Raw genomic sequence first — 16285 nt, forward strand, 5'->3', positions numbered from 1 at the left:
TCCCGTGTACCCTCAAGAACGCTTTGCTTACCATAAGAGACCGTTTTGGCCTGTCCTTTGCCTCAAAAGGATTGGGCTACCTTGCTGCATACTTATTGCTACTATCGTTACTTGCTCGTTACAAATTATCTCGCTATCAAACTACTCGCTACTTACCGTCTCAGTGTGACACCCAAGTTTTTTATTTGGATTTTAAAAAAATTTATTTGACTTGAGGGAGGTGATTTAAATTTTTTCCTCAAAAGAACTCTCCCTTTCATATATTTTTTTATGGCAAAAGTTTTATTTGGATTCACCCAAGATCTGTTTTTGCTCTTGGAGGTTCTTACTTCTTATTTTGACTCAAGACAAAATGCTTTTCACTTGAGGAAAATGACTTTTGAAAATGTCTTTGAAATTTGCACTATGGCTTTTGGAATAATCCCTTGCCACTTTCAACAATTCCCTCTTGCCATGGCCTTAGTGCAAATCCACTCTCCTAACCCTCCCCTCATCTTTGGATCATGTTTTGCATCAAATCCAGCACAGTTGTACCTCTCCATATAAATTTTTCCATTCAAAACCTATCAAATAAATTTCTGTCTTCTACTCTAGCCATTGGTGATTTACAAAGGAACTCCACTTTCTGTTTTGATTTTTGCCCCAAACCAACTCCCCTTCCTAGCCCTTTGAACCCTCAACCAAGATCCATGAAGACCACTGGTCTTCAGTTCAAATTTTTCAAACTACACTTGCTGCAAATTTGGACCAGATTTGTCAAATTTGGTGAAATTCATTCAAAACTTTCTCCAAAAATTCCAAGTAAAATCAGGCAGCCTCTGGGTGCATTGAGTGGTCACCTCACCAAGTACCAGCTCCAGAAAAAAAATTCTCATTACCAAATCCTTCTGTCGAACACCTGCAGTGCATTGTCAAATTCAGGTTCAGTAAAGTTCAGAGAACATTTCAGTGCTACTATCGTTTTCTTCAGAACTTGTTGTCGATCTCGACAGTGCCCCGATGTCGCCTTGCTCCTCGTCCCCTCCCCCTTGTTCCTGCTCCGCACGAACGCCTGGCACCTTGCAGACATCGGCGAGGAGCAGCAGAAGGTGCGCCGCCCCGTGACCGACGCCAGCGGCGGCTTTGCGGCCGCCAGAGAGAGGCGCGGCGCTGACGGCGCCACCCAGCGCCGCCCAAGCCACCGGAGCTCGCCGCGTGGCCTTCCACTCCCCCGAACGCGCTGCCACTCTCGTCGTGAACCGCAGGGCGCGGAGCGCGCTCTCTGCCGCCGACGTGCCCGTGCGGCCACCCCACCGTGGACCGGCGCCGTTACGCCAAGACCGACCGAGATTAGCGGGGGAATGACACCAGTAACTTCCACTGATGCTGCCTGGCCACTCAAACTTCCTGCCAATCCACTGCATCGCCGTAATCGCTCGCCGGAGATCCTCCGTTCACGGCCACCCCGTCGATCCGCCTATAAATAGAGGCCCCGAGCTTCAACTCGAACCCACACCATCCCTACACTCCACCTAGAGCACGCTTAGCCACTGGAAGGGCCCCGAGGAGGTCTCCTTCCTCGACTCCGGCCGCCGCGACCCGCCACGGGATCCAGCTCGATCCACTCCCTTTGCAGCCCTCCACCGGGTTCTCCACCACCACCCGAGCCGCCGTCCGCCGGAGAAAGTGTCGCCGTCGACGTGGTGCTCTCCGACGGTCGAGTCCACCACCCACCGACGCGGAAGGACACGTTGAAGCTCTTGGTACCCTCCGATCCTCCTGACTCGCCGTGGTTCGACGCCGGCGTCCACCGCGGTCTTCGGGCGCCGGCGAGCTTTTCAAACCTAACATGTGGACCCCGCATGTCAGCCTCTGTTCTATTCTCCCTCGAACCGTTTTCTGTTGGCGCCTTCGAGCAAAATACGCTTTCCCTCTTTAGCTTGCGCATTTCTTTCCGAAGCGTTTTCTGTTTTCTCAGTTTAAACCCTGGAACTTTTCTGTTTCATTACAGATAAGTCCCTGGACAGAAACCTTTATAACTTTTTAATAAAAAGGAATTTATGAGTGATTCTTTTTCTGACATTCTTAAAATTTTGTCTAGTTTTTTATGAGATTTATTTGGAAAATGTTTGGAGAAGTTTCTGTGCACGCGTTGGTTTTCACGTTAGTACCCGTTTTCGTTATTGCCGTAGGTTCCGGGAGAGGTGACGAAGCCGCGAACTTCGCCGAGCTAGACTCCGACTTCTTCGAACCAGGCAAGCATGTTTGAACATTTGATATGATAGGTGTTTTCCATGTTTGCTTGACAGTTTGTGCGTGGCATATGAGTGTACACACCTTTCCGGATTTTAAAACTCTGGTAGACAAGGCCATCACCTTGGAGAATGAGCGTCGTAGTCTGGAAGATATCCGTAAGCGAAAGAGGGACAAAACGACTCTTGCTCGCAACAACCGAAGCAGGACTGAGGTCCCGAGGACTGAAGCAAGGAAATCCACGACTACTGATCCAAGGCCCGTCAGACAGTTTCATGCCAGGGACAAAGAGTTCACGTACCGTCCAGGGGTCACATGCTATGCTTGTGGAGAAGAAGGGCACTATGCTAAACAATGCCCAAAGCCGAGGAACGCGGCCCCCAAACCAAACAATGGTGGGAGCAATCCAGCCCCCAAGCGCAACAACTTCAACCCCAACAACAACCACAGGAAGGGTCACCTGAACCATGTGACCAGGGAAGAAGCGCAGAATGCCCCAGACATCGTGCTCGGTACGTTCCCTGTCAACGCAGTACCTGCCACGGTTTTGTTTGATTCTGGAGCTTCCCATTCATTCGTTTCGAAGAGTTTTGTTTTGCAACATGATTTTCCGATACTTCCCTTGGAAAAATCTATGATCATCAAGTCCCCCGAAAATAAGCAAATCGCTCAGGGCTACTGCCAAGGAGTGGTCATTGAGCTCGAAGGACTACAATTCCAAGCAAATCTCATCGTGTTGGAGAGTAAAGGACTGGATGTCATTTTAGGAATGGACTGGTTGACCACCAACAAAGGATTCATTGACTGTTTCAATCGGACCGTGATTCTCACTCACCATCATGGCAAGACAATAAGGGTTACAACTCAAGAAAGACCACGGTCACAGCAACCAAAACTGAACAAAGTGGACATTTCTGAACTGAGAAAAGTTCCAGTGGTATGCGAGTTTCCTGATGTGTTCCCTGAAGAACTGCCAGGCATGCCACCAGACCGAGAGATAGAATTCAGCATCGAACTAGCACCTGGCACCGCTCCCATCTATAAGAAGCCTTATAGAATGGCACCCTCAGAATTGGTGGAGTAGAAGAAGCAGATAAAGGAATTATTGGACAAAGGATTTATTCAAGCCAGCTCCTCACCTTGGGGTTCGCCAGTGTTGTTCGCCAAGAAAAAGGATGGGACACTGAGACTGTGTATAGACTATCGAGCCCTCAATATGGTCACCATCAAAAACAAATATCCGATGCCACGGATAAATGATTTGTTTGACCAGCTCGCACAAGCCAAGGTATTCTCAAAGATTGATTTAAGATCGGGATATCACCAATTGAAAGTATGGATAGATGATATCCCCAAGACAACATTCACTTCCAGATACGGATTATATGACTTCACAGTGATGCCTTTTGGTCTAACAAACGCCCCCGCATATTTCGTCCACCTCATGAACAAAGTGTTCATGAAATTCATGGACAAATTTGTTGCGGTATTTATTGACGATATCCTGGTTTACTCAAGGACACCAGAAGAGCATGCTGAGCACCTCAGAATTGTTTTGGGAGAATTAAGAAAACATCAGTTGTACGCCAAATTTAGCAAGTGCGAATTTTGGCTAAGACAAGTTGGTTTCTTAGGCCATATATTAAACCAAGAAGGCGTGGCCGTAGACCCAGAAAAGGTCAAAGCCATACTTGACTGGAAGCCACCCGCCAACGTTACAGATGTGCGGAGTTTCCTAGGAATGGCCGGATATTACAGAAGATTTATTGAAGGATTCTCCACTGTGGCAAAACCTATAACACAGTTACTCAAGAAAGACAAGAAATTTGTATGGACGGAAGCATGCGAGAAAAGCTTCCAAGAACTCAAGAAGAAGCTGACAACCGCACCGGTCTTAACTGTGCCAGACATACACAAGAGTTTTGAAGTGTATTGTGACGCATCCCGAAAAGGTCTCGGGTGTGTGCTGATGCAAGATGGCAAAGTTGTCGCATATGCCTCCAGGCAGCTGCGAAAGCATGAGGAAAATTACCCAACACATGACTTGGAACTAGCAGCAGTTATACATGCACTCAAGGAGTGGAGGCACTTTCTGTTGGGAAATCGCTGTGAAGTATATACGGACCATAAGAGCCTCAAATATATTTTCACACAGCCAGAGCTAAATTTACGCCAACGACGCTGGTTGGAGTTGGTCAAGGACTATGATGTCGGTATTCACTACCATCTAGGGAAAGCAAATGTAGTGGCCGATGCCCTTAGTCGAAACCCCAGCCCGGACAATGAAGGTCCGCAAAACTTGAGGCCTGAATTTCAGCAAGAGTTCGCTAGGCTCAACATGATGTTAGTCGCTGAGGGCACCGTGTCAAATCTGGAGATACAACCCACCCTGGTGGAACAAATTAAGAAGGCTCAACAGGGACATCCCAGCATCGAAGCTATAAAGAAGAAAATGAACCTTGGCAAGGCTTCAGAGTTCGTCACAGACAGTGAAGGAACATTATGGTATGGAGACAGACTTTGCGTACCTAACATTGAGGAACTCAAGCAACGAATCTTAACCGAAAGCCACACCGCTCCATACTCGATCCATCTTGGAGGAACAAAAATGTACAAGGACATTCAGGAAAGATTTTGGTGGCACGGTATGAAAAGAGATATAGCCACATTCATTGCTTGTTGCGATTCATGTCAGCGCATCAAGGCCGAGCATCAAAAGCCAGCAGGGCTACTCCAGCCAAACTTCCTGCCAATCCACTGCATCGCCGTAATCGCTCGCCGGAGATCCTCCGTTCACGGCCACCCCGTCGATCCGCCTATAAATAGAGGCCCCAAGCTTCAACTCGAACCCACACCATCCCTACACTCCACCTAGAGCACGCTTAGCCACTGGAAGGGCCCCGAGGAGGTCTCCTTCCTCGACTCCGGCCGCCGCGACCCGCCACGGGATCCAGCTCGATCCACTCCCTTTGCAGCCCTCCACCGGAGTTCTCCACCACCACCCGAGCCGCCGTCCGCCGGAGAAAGTGTCGCCGTCGACGTGGTGCTCTCCGACGGTCGAGTCCACCACCCACCGACGCGGAAGGACACGTTGAAGCTCTTGGTACCCTCTGATCCTCCTGACTCGCCGTGGTTCGACGCCGGCGTCCACCGCGGTCTTCGGGCGCCGGCGAGCGTTTCAAACCTAACATGTGGACCCCGCATGTCAGCCTCTGTTCTATTCTCCCTCGAACCGTTTTCTGTTGGCGCCTTCGAGCAAAATACGCTTTCCCTCTTTAGCTTGCGCATTTCTTTCCGAAGCGTTTTCTGTTTTCTCAGTTTAAACCCTGGAACTTTTCTGTTTCATTACAGATAAGTCCCTGGACAGAAACCTTTATAACTTTTTAATAAAAAGGAATTTTTGAGTGATTCTTTTTCTGACATTCTTAAAATTTTGTCTAGTTTTTTATGAGATTTATTTGGAAAAAATTTGGAGAAGTTTCTGTGCACGCGTAGGTTTTCATGTTAGTACCCGTTTTCGTTATTGCCGTAGGTTCCGGGAGAGGTGACGAAGCCGCGAACTTCGCCGAGCTAGACTCCGACTTCTTCGAACCAGGCAAGCATGTTTGAACATTTGATATGATAGGTGTTTTGCATGTTTGCTTGACAGTTTGTGCATGGCATATGAGTGTCAGTGAGTACCTCGTTGCTTGTGAGGCAACTACCCGCTTTTTTCCAAAGTTGCGATGATCTCTGATGAGAGATGGCCTAATCATGTGGTGACATGAAGGGCAGCAAGGTGGTACTGTTGTAGCATACCAGCCTTGCGTCATCCGACGAATTCCGACGTTAACGTGGACGGAGTCACGTTATCGTTCTTTCCCCTTCCGTGCTGCCACATGTTTCATTTGCCAGGATGCGGTTTAGTAAGTTGGTAACCTCTTTCCGTGTACACACCAAACAGAGGGGCCGGGATGATAGTACCTTGGCCCAGGATTAAAGCCAGTCATCCGGTCAGGGGGCATGGGTGTTTTCGGTTGGGACCGAGAGGGGGGCACCCCCTTAGAGCGCGCGTATAGAAATTTGATCCCATGCTACGCGAGGTTGTAGCCTCCCCGTCTCAAGGTTTTTCTTGAACGTTGCCGAGGGTGATCCCTGGCTTCGGCATATTGAAATGGGTGTGTACTGGTTAGAAGTGTTTCTTCCAAAACACCGTAAACGGAACTAGTCCCCGTGACTACGGAAATCCGTTGGCTGTGGTTAAGTACAAACTCTGCAGAGTCAAATTCTTCCAAGTCATCATATCCATGATCAAGTAGTGAAATCAGTATATCCATATCTATCCGCGTGGAAAACTTGTCCCCGACGAACAAGCTCAAGTGGTAAACCCGGTTAAATTATTATTGCTATGGATGGACTAACCTTTTATTTGTCTCGTACTTGTAATAAATTATAATCTCGAGCTACTGGATTATTGAGCTGCAATATAAGCCCTTTATCTGATGTCGCTCAGACGTCCGACTGTGGCATGTTCGTCCTTTATTTTTCTGTTATAAGCCCTTTATGTGGTGTCGCCTTGACGCCCGACTGCGGCATTACTATTCTGCATTTTCCTCTCGAGGAGTCATTCAGACACTCGTTTGGCACCAGTATTACTTTTCTGTAGTTTCCTCTCGAGGAGTCCTTCAGACACTCGTTTGGCACCAGTACTACTATTCTTGTAGTTTCCGCTCGAGGAGTCATTCAGACCCTCGCTTGGCACCCAGTATTTATTATCTCTATGTCTGAACGCACTGGTTAATTTGTTCATACGCTTCATGTTTACATTTGTTATATCTTATGTCCGAACTGTCTTGCGAGTACTTTCATAGTACTCACCTGGCTTGTTGATTTGGCCAGATGTTGACGAAGGCGATCTCTTGGATGCAGAGTTTGATAGCGCGTCCGATGCCTAGAGGAGTCCCAGTCAGTCCTGCACGATCCCGGATATTGGTCACTTGTATTATATACGCTTCCGCCACTTGCAATAAGTCCCCTCGAGCCTCACTCCGACGCTCGAAGAGCTGTAGTCTTCAGGAATCATATCACTCGCTTCGCGGTGATATTTCCACCACCGTTATTATCGTGAGTTAGTAGTTATGCCACCCCATCCGCCGTATTGTTTTATCGGCGTGCATGTAATAATTTGTTGGGCGATTTCCGCTCAACTTTGTATTATATTCAGTACTCCTGGTATTTTTCTTCTGTGACCAAGATATTGTCTACCAGTGAGAAGGAATTCTTCTTCACTGGTCCGTAAAAGGAATTGGTCTCTCAATAAATATTTTATTGAAAAACCGGTCGTGACAAGCTTGGTATCAGAGCCAGGCTGACTATAGGAAGCCACTAGGTGCGATCGCTAATCGGTTATTAGCGTCCTTTGTGCTTTTCAGCATTTTTGCAATTGTAGCTATTTTCTGTTGGTCATCATAAAATTTATGACTTGACTACTCAGAATTTTTGCCTACTTTTGTAGATGGCTGGCAGCAACCGCGAGACTCGAGTGTTCACGAACGTGCCCGAGGGGTTTGTCAAGCTCCTCGTTTCCATCACCAAGCTCGCGATCGGGCCAGCGACTCGTCCGGAGTTCACGCTTTACCAGCACATGCTCAGGGACGACGTGTCTATGCACCAAGCCGTGGTGCAATTCAAGGGAGGATGTTCTGCAGCTCGCCACTTCTGTTTTGTGGGAAGGGCCATGCCTACGGAGAGGCATGCCATGCAGATGGCTGCCCGTGAGGCGATAGCTCGTCTTCGGGACATCCTTCCTACGATGAAGACTCGCCGCTACCGCTACCTTCCATGCCATGTGCCATACACCAGTCACTATGCATTCGCCTGCCATCGGGGAGAACGAGATGAAGCCATCGAGATGGTTGTGGAGTACCTCAAGGCTCTGGAGGAGTCTTTCGACAACCTCGTAGACGATCTTGTGGCTCCCCGCATGGACTTAGTCCGGGGCGGTCCCGCCAGCAGGAAGGAGCTTCTCCACACGGCACCGCCTCTGGCATTCGTCTCATCTTCAGCCTCTTATGCACCGGCTGTTTTGGCCACTGCTCGCCGTCTTCCTACCACTGGGGAGTTCGACCGAGTCATCGCTCCTACTCCAGTCAGAGCTGAACCGCCTGCCACACCCGCGCTACCACTTGTCGCAGCCGCGCCATCACCGCAGCACAGTGCTTCGCGCCGGGAGCCTGCTAGAGAGGAGGTGGAGGTTGACTCTCCTGCGCTGCTGAGTCTTGCCATCGGCAAGGGAAAGGAAATCTTCACCATCTCCGACTGAGAGAGCCGAGTAGCCACGCTTTATGTCTGCTTGTATGATGTGTTGTTTTATCTGTACGCTAGTTTGTTTTGGTATGTTTGCTGCCTTTCCGGAGTAGTACGCTAGCCTAAATAACATGTCAGGAATGTGTACGCGCATCTTGAGTGCTGTATCATGTGTTTGCTTTTCGCGTGTAAGATATATGCTAAGCAGTTTCTCCTCCGTGCAAAATCGCTTATGTTTCCTTGAAAACCTTGAGATCTTTTAAGTTGTTTCCTTTGCAAGATTTTCCTGGTGCTACACAGTTTTTCTCATGGGTTTTGCAAAATAATACCCCAGACTGGAAAAATGTCTCGTCCGTGGACTCGCTCCATGCCCAATCAGCCAGAAGAGGTTTATGGGACACAGACTAGCAACAACTTCACCCAGGGACAGTCCAGTCAACAAGACAGCGAAGCAGCCCTGTCTCAAGTATGCCACCTTTTTGAACAAAGCCAACAATAACACCAAGAGATGATGAGACACGTCATCAATATGGGAAACCACCGTGAACCCTATCAGCCTCATTCCAAGTTATCTGAGTTACAAAAGACTCGCCCCTCAACTTTTGCTCACACCGATAGGCCGCTGGAACCCGATGATTGGCTTCGTGACATTGAAAGGAAGCTGATTATTGCTCAGTGTTCAGATCATGAGAAGGTGCTTTATGCACCACACTACCTTACTGGAGCAGCTGCAGCATGGTGGGAAAACTTCCTACACATGCATCCCAGTGAACACAACATCACCTGGGAAGAGTTCAAGGAAGGCTTCCGTGGGGCACACATCCCCAGGAGCATCATAAAAATCAAGAAGAGAGAGTTTGATGACCTGAAGCAGAGAGGCATGTCAGTGACAGAATACAATGGTCAATTTACCCAGCTATCTCGTTATGCCTACGACGAGCACATGACAGAAAGCAAGAGGATGGAAAAATTCCTGGACGGCCTGGCACCAGCACTAAGATGCCAACTGATTGTACACACCTTTCCGGATTTTAAAACTCTGGTAGACAAGGCCATCACCTTGGAGAATGAGCGTCGTAGTCTGGAAGATAACCGTAAGCGAAAGAGGGACAAAACGACTCTTGCTCGCAACAACCGAAGCAGGACTGAGGTCCCGAGGACTGAAGCAAGGAAATCCACGACTACTGATCCAAGGCCCGTCAGACAGTTTCATGCCAGGGAGAAAGAGTTCACGTACCGTCCAGGGGTCACATGCTATGCTTGTGGAGAAGAAGGGCACTATGCTAAACAATGCCCAAAGCCGAGGAACGCGGCCCCCAAACCAAACAATGGTGGGAGCAATCCAGCCCCCAAGCGCAACAACTTCAACCCCAACAACAACCACAGGAAGGGTCACCTGAACCATGTGACCAGGGAAGAAGCGCAGAATGCCCCAGACATCGTGCTCGGTACGTTCCCTGTCAACGCAGTACCTGCCATGGTTTTGTTTGATTCTGGAGCTTCCCATTCGTTCATTTCGAAGAGTTTTGTTTTGCAACATGATTTTCCGATACTTCCCTTGGAAAAATCTATGATCATCAAGTCCCCCGGAAATAAGCAAATCGCTCAGGGCTACTGCCAAGGAGTGGTCATTGAGCTCGAAGGACTACAATTCCAAGCAAATCTCATCGTGTTGGAGAGTAAAGGACTGGATGTCATTTTAGGAATGGACTGGTTGACCACCAACAAAGGATTCATTGACTGTTTCAATCGGACCGTGATTCTCACTCACCATCATGGCAAGACAATAAGGGTTACAACTCAAGAAAGACCACGGTCACAGCAACCAAAACTGAACAAAGTGGACATTTCTGAACTGAGAAAAGTTCCAGTGGTATGCGAGTTTCCTGATGTGTTCCCTGAAGAACTGCCAGGCATGCCACCAGACCGAGAGATAGAATTCAGCATCGAACTAGCACCTGGCACCGCTCCCATCTATAAGAAGCCTTATAGAATGGCACCCTCAGAATTGGTGGAGTTGAAGAAGCAGATAAAGGAATTATTGGACAAAGGATTTATTCAAGCCAGCTCCTCACCTTGGGGTTCGCCAGTGTTGTTCGCCAAGAAAAAGGATGGGACACTGAGACTGTGTATAGACTATCGAGCCCTCAATATGGTCACCATCAAAAACAAATATCCGATGCCACGGATAAATGATTTGTTTGACCAGCTCGCACAAGCCAAGGTATTCTCAAAGATTGATTTAAGATCGGGATATCACCAATTGAAAGTACGGATAGATGATATCCCCAAGACAGCATTCACTTCCAGATACGGATTATATGACTTCACAGTGATGCCTTTTGGTCTAACAAACGCCCCCGCATATTTCGTCCACCTCATGAACAAAGTGTTCATGAAATTCATGGACAAATTTGTTGCGGTATTTATTGACGATATCCTGGTTTACTCAAGGACACCAGAAGAGCATGCTGAGCACCTCAGAATTGTTTTGGGAGAATTAAGAAAACATCAGTTGTACGCCAAATTTAGCAAGTGCGAATTTTGGCTAAGACAAGTTGGTTTCTTAGGCCATATATTAAACCAAGAAGGCGTGGCCGTAGACCCAGAAAAGGTCAAAGCCATACTTGACTGGAAGCCACCCGCCAACGTTACAGATGTGCGGAGTTTCCTAGGAATGGCCGGATATTACAGAAGATTTATTGAAGGATTCTCCACTGTGGCAAAACCTATAACACAGTTACTCAAGAAAGACAAGAAATTTGTATGGACGGAAGCATGCGAGAAAAGCTTCCAAGAACTCAAGAAGAAGCTGACAACCGCACCGGTCTTAACTGTGCCAGACATACACAAGAGTTTTGAAGTGTATTGTGACGCATCCCGAAAAGGTCTCGGGTGTGTGCTGATGCAAGATGGCAAAGTTGTCGCATATGCCTCCAGGCAGCTGCGAAAGCATGAGGAAAATTACCCAACACATGACTTGGAACTAGCAGCAGTTATACATGCACTCAAGGAGTGGAGGCACTTTCTGTTGGGAAATCGCTGTGAAGTATATACGGACCATAAGAGCCTCAAATATATTTTCACACAGCCAGAGCTAAATTTACGCCAACGACGCTGGTTGGAGTTGGTCAAGGACTATGATGTCGGTATTCACTACCATCTAGGGAAAGCAAATGTAGTGGCCGATGCCCTTAGTCGAAACCCCAGCCCGGACAATGAAGGTCCGCAAAACTTGAGGCCTGAATTTCAGCAAGAGTTCGCTAGGCTCAACATGATGTTAGTCGCTGAGGGCACCGTGTCAAATCTGGAGATACAACCCACCCTGGTGGAACAAATTAAGAAGGCTCAACAGGGACATCCCAGCATCGAAGCTATAAAGAAGAAAATGAACCTTGGCAAGGCTTCAGAGTTCGTCACAGACAGTGAAGGAACATTATGGTACGGAGACAGACTTTGCGTACCTAACATTGAGGAACTCAAGCAACGAATCTTAACCGAAAGCCACACCGCTCCATACTCGATCCATCTTGGAGGAACAAAAATGTACAAGGACATTCAGGAAAGATTTTGGTGGCACGGTATGAAAAGAGATATAGCCACATTCATTGCTTGTTGCGATTCATGTCAGCGCATCAAGGCCGAGCATCACAAGCCAGCAGGGCTACTCCAGCCAAACAGGATACCGGAGTGGAAATGGGATGAAATAGGAATGGACTTCATTCTCGGATTACCCCGATCACAACACGGAAATGACGCCATATGGGTCATCACAGACCGACTAACCAAGGTTGCTCATTTCATTCCCGTAAAGACTACCTACTCCACACAAAGACTGGCCAAGCTTTACCTCTCCCGTATAGTTTGTTTGCATGGAGTCCCAAAGACTATAATATCCGACCGAGGCACACAATTCGTCTCCAAATTTTGGGATCACCTACAGCAAGCTCTGGGCACGCAACTGGTTTTCAGTACAGCGTACCACCCTCAGACTGATGGACAAACAGAACGTGTAAACCAAATCCTAGAGGATATGCTAAGAGCCTGTGTGCTCACCTATGGATCCAGTTGGGAAGAGAGTCTGCCGTATGCCGAATTTGCTTACAACAACAGTTACCAAGCCAGCTTGCAAATGGCACCCTTTGAAGCATTATACGGACGGAGGTGTCGTACCCCACTAAATTGGTCAGAAACAGGTGATAGCCGTATCTTCGGCCCAGACATGCTTAAAGAGGCCGAGGAGAAAGTTAAACAGATCAGGGACAGACTGAAGACAACGCAGAGCCGACAAAAGAGCTGCTATGATCAGAAGCATCGTGAGGTCAGCTTTGAACCCGGTGATTCCGTATACCTCCGAGTATCTCCTATGAGGGGTCTGCAACGGTTCAAAATTAAAGGGAAGCTAGCCCCGAGATTTATTGGACCATTTTGTATAAAGGCCCGAAGAGGCACGGTAGCCTACCAACTAGACCTACCCAAGGAGTTGTCAGACGTCCATGACATATTCCACATCTCACAATTGAGAAAATGTGTGAGTAACCCGGAGAAGCATGTATCTCATGAGGGCATTGATGTACAACCAGATCTCACCTACAGAGAGCGGCCAGTAAGGATTTTAGAAGAGTCTGAACGGAGGACCCGTCAGAAAACGACAAAGTTTTTCAGAGTTCAGTGGAGCAACCACACTGAGGATGAAGCCACATGGGAAAGGGAAGATTTTCTTCAGGCAGAATACCCATATCTATTTGAGGATCAGCAGAAATCTCGAGGACGAGCTTTTTCCTAAGGGGGTAGGTGTTGTGACACCCAAGTTTTTTATTTGGATTTAAAAAAAAAAAATTATTTGACTTGAGGGAGGTGATTTAAATTTTTTCCTCAAAAGAACTCTCCCTTTCAAATATTTTTTATGGCAAAAGTTTTATTTGGATTCACCCAAGATCTGTTTTTGCTCTTGGAGGTTCTTACTTCTTATTTTGACTCAAGACAAAATGCTTTTCACTTGAGGAATATGACTTTTGAAAATCTCTTTGAAATTTGCACTATGGCTTTTGGAATAATCCCTTGCCACTTTCAACAATTCCCTCTTGCCATGGCCTTAGTGCAAATCCACTCTCCTAACCCTCCCCTCATCTTTGGATCATGTTTTGCATCAAATCCAGCACAGTTGTACCTCTCCATATAAATTTTTCCATTCAAAACCTATCAAATAAATTTCTGTCTTCTACTCTAGCCATTGGTGATTTACAAAGGAACTCCACTTTCTGTTTTGATTTTTGCCCCAAACCAACTCCCCTTCCTAGCCCTTTGAACCCTCAACCAAGATCCATGAAGATCCACTGGTCTTCAGTTCAAATTTTTCAAACTACACTTGCTGCAAGTTTGGACCAGATTTGTCAAATTTGGTGAAATTCATTCAAAACTTTCCCCAAAAATTCCAAGTAAAATCAGGCAGCCTCTGGGTGCATTGAGTGGTCACCTCACCAAGTACCAGCTCCAGAAAAAAAATTCTCATTACCAAATCCTTCTGTCGAACACCTGCAGTGCATTGTCAAATTCAGGTTCAGTAAAGTTCAGAGAACATTTCAGTGCTACTGTCGTTTTCTTCAGAACTTGTTGTCGATCTCGACAGTGCCCAGATGTCGCCTTGCTCCTCGTCCCCTCCCCCTTGTTCCTGCTCCGCACGAACGCCTGGCACCTTGCAGACATCGGGAGGAGCAGCAGAAGGTGCGCCGCCCCGTGACCGACGCCAGCGGCGGCTTTGCGGCCGCTAGAGAGAGGCGCGGCGCTGACGGCGCCACCCAGCGCCGCCCAAGCCACCGGAGCTCGCCGCGTGGCCTTCCACTCCCCCGAACGCGCTGCCACTCTCGTCGTGAACCGCAGGGCGCGGAGCGCGCTCTCTGCCGCCGACGTGCCCGTGCGGCCACCCCACCGTGGACCGGCGCCGTTACGCCAAGACCGACCGAGATTAGCGGGGGAATGACACCAGTAACTTCCACTGATGCTGCCTGCCCACTCAAACTTCCTGCCAATCCACTGCATCGCCGTAATCGCTCGCCGGAGATCCTCCGTTCACGGCCACCCCGTCGATCCGCCTATAAATAGAGGCCCCGAGCTTCAACTCGAACCCACACCATCCCTACACTCCACCAAGAGCACGCTTAGCCACTGGAAGGGCCCTGAGGAGGTCTCCTTCCTCGACTCCGGCCGCCGCGACCCGCCACGGGATCCAGCTCGATCCACTCCCTTTGCAGCCCTCCACCGGAGTTCTCCACCACCACCCGAGCCGCCGTCCGCCGGAGAAAGTGTCGCCGTCGACGTGGTGCTCTCCGACGGTCGAGTCCACCACCCACCGACGCGGAAGGACACGCTGAAGCTCTTGGTACCCTCCGATCCTCCTGACTCGCCGTGGTTCGACGCCGGCGTCCACCGCGGTCTTCGGGCGCCGGCGAGCTTTTCAAACCTAACATGTGGACCCCGCATGTCAGCCTCTGTTCTATTCTCCCTCGAACCGTTTTCTGTTGGCGCCTTCGGGCAAAATACGCTTTCCCTCTTTAGCTTGCACATTTCTTTCCGAAGCGTTTTCTGTTTTCTCAGTTTAAACCCTGGAACTTTTCTGTTTCATTACAGATAAGTCCCTAGATAGAAACCTTTATAACTTTTTAATAAAAAGGAATTTTTAGTGATTCTTTTTCTGACATTCTTAAAATTTTGACTAGTTTTTTATGAGATTTATTTGGAAATGTTTTGGAGAAGTTTCTATGCACGCGTTGGTTTTCACGTTAGTACCCGTTTTCGTTATTGCCGTAGGTTCCGGGAGAGGTGACGAAGCCGCGAACTTCGCCGAGCTAGACTCCGACTTCTCCGAACCAGGCAAGCATGTTTGAACATTTGATATGATAGGTGTTTTGCATGTTTGCTTGACAGTTTGTGCGTGGCATATGAGTGTCAGTGAGTACCTCGTTGCTTGTGAGGCAACTACCCGCTTTTTTCCAAAGTTGCGATGATCTCTGATGAGAGATGGCCTAATCATGTGGTGACATGAAGGGCAGCAAGGTGGTACTGTTGTAGCATACCAGCCTTGCGTCATCCGACGAATTCCGATGTTAACGTGGACGGAGTCACGTTATCGTTCTTTCCCCTTCCGTGCTGCCACATGTTTCATTTGCCAGGATGCGGTTTAGTAAGTTGGTAACCTCTTTCCGTGTACACACCAAACAGAGGGGCCGGGATGATGGTACCTTGGCCCAGGATTAAAGCCAGTCATCCGGTCAGGGGGCATGGGTGTTTCCGGTTGGGACCAAGAGGGGGGGCACCCCCTTAGAGCGCGCGTATAGAAATTTGATCCCATGCTACGCGAGGTTGTAGCCTCCCCGTCTCAAGGTTTTTCTTGAACGTTGCCGAAGGTGATCCCTGGCTTCGGAATATTGAAATGGGTGTGTACTGGTTAGACGTGTTTCATCCAAAACACCGTAAACGAAACTAGTCCCCGTGACTACGGAAATCCGTTGGCTGTGGTTAAGTACAAACTCTGCAGAGTCAAATTCTTCCAAGTCATCGTATCCATGATCAAGTAGTGAAATCAGTATATCCATATCTATCCGCGTGGAAAACTTGTCCCCGACGAACAAGCTCAAGTGGTAAACCCGGTTAAATTATTATTGCTATGGATGGACTAACCTTTTATTTGTCTCGTACTTGTAATAAATTATAATCTCGAGCTACTGGATTATTGAGCTGCAATATAAGCCCTTTATGTGATGTCGCTCAG

The sequence above is a fragment of the Aegilops tauschii genome, chromosome 2 (assembly GCF_002575655.3).
Source record: "Aegilops tauschii subsp. strangulata cultivar AL8/78 chromosome 2, Aet v6.0, whole genome shotgun sequence".
Classification (NCBI taxonomy): domain Eukaryota; kingdom Viridiplantae; phylum Streptophyta; class Magnoliopsida; order Poales; family Poaceae; genus Aegilops; species Aegilops tauschii.